Source organism: Psammomys obesus, unplaced genomic scaffold (assembly GCF_907164565.1).
Source record: "Psammomys obesus unplaced genomic scaffold, mPsaObe1.curated_primary_1811, whole genome shotgun sequence".
Taxonomy (NCBI): Eukaryota; Metazoa; Chordata; class Mammalia; order Rodentia; family Muridae; genus Psammomys; species Psammomys obesus.
The window spans coordinates 13,109,936-13,111,606 of NW_026585689.1; positions in this window are offsets into that span (position 1 = coordinate 13,109,936).

The window sequence follows — 1,671 nt, forward strand, 5'->3', positions numbered from 1 at the left end:
TCCAGTTGTTGGAAGTTCCGCTTGAAGACCACGCTGCACATCTGCAGGGGACCCACAGTCAGTCCATGCATGCACAGTCTCTGCGAGTCCCGTGGGCCCAGGCTCTGTAGGTCTTCTTGTGGAGTCCTTGACCCCTCCTGCTCCTTTGATCATTCTCCCAACTCTTCCACAGGACTCCACAATCTGTCTAATGGCTAGCTGTGGGATCTTTTCCCATCTCTGCTAGGTGAAGCCTCCCAGAGAAGTTATGCTAGGCTCCTGTCTATAAGCATGGCAGGGTAACATTAATGTTAATACTTATTAATAACTTTAAGGAAGGAAAGAAGCTTTCGAATCACTAAGAACCCTCCTCATCCAGCCCCAGAGCTCCTTCTTCCAGCACCCATAGATCTCCATGTCAAATAGTATTCATGTCAGCAAGTCATTTTGACAGAAAGCTCGTGTTTCCACTGTGTCCATCACTGTTTTTTGATACTTACAAATAAAATTATTTTCTTGGTATAGGAAGAGGTAGCACCTTAAAAACTATGCTTACTATCCAATATGAGAAATAAGTATCATTAATCGCCATTCCAGGAAGAAAAGATACAGTTACCTTATTAACAGGATTTAGCCTTTATTGTTGCCTAAACCGTTAGACTGCTTTTCATTAGTCTTCTCTTTCCCCCTCCCTTGTGTTGACAAGTACATTAATTTTCATTCTGTTAAGAAAAAGTGTGTTCAAGGACCAAATATATCAGAGCACAGGGGTCTTTCATGAGACTGTTTTTCCAACCAAGGACCATGTATGGATATGGTCTAGGATATCCTAGAACCCTTGCTTGGATATAGCCCGTGGTAGCTCAGTGTCCAAATGGGTTCTCTAATAAGGGGAACAGGGACCATTTCTGACATGAACTCAATGGTGAGCTCTTCGACATTCCCCCCCCTTCCCCCAAGGGAGGAGCAGCCTTGCTAGGCCACAGAAGAGGACATTGCAGCCAGTCCTGAAGAGACTTGATAAGCTAGGGTCAGATGGAAGGGGAGGAGGTCCTCCCCTATTACTGGACTTGTAAAGGGGCAGGGAGAAGATGAGGGAGGGAGGGTACGATTGGAAGGGTATGAGGGAGGGGGCTACGGCTGGGATACAAAGTAAATAACCTGTGATTAATATAAAAAATAAAGAGAGGGCAGGGCAAGATGGCGGTGCCAGGAGGACTCTCATTCTGAGGAGCAGCACAGCAGGATTGGCACAGTGACCAGCAATTAGAACTCGCAGCCATAAAACACAAGTGATTGTGTTTCACAGGTGAGAGGATACCCCATGGTGGGGGATTCAATCAGCTTTAACTCACCCGGCTAAACTGCGGAAGAGATCCCGGTTCCGCCAGGCGCTTGGTCGCCAGCCCAGAGCTACACGCCAGCGTGATCTGGTCACGGTCCCAGACTGAACTGTGGGCCCACAACACCATAGACTGGATTTCCCAGTCGAGAGATAACCCCACGGAGCAGGGAAGACATCCCCTGGAAAAGACTCGGGTTCCACGGGCGCCCCAAGAGCCAGCCCGGAGCCAGAGCCGGGACCCAGGCGCCTGCACAGAGCCCTGCGTAATGCAGGCAAGAGTGCTGTGCTCTGCCTCCATTATTGAGTTTCGCTAGGGCACTGGGACACACAGCTGCATCCCCAGACCT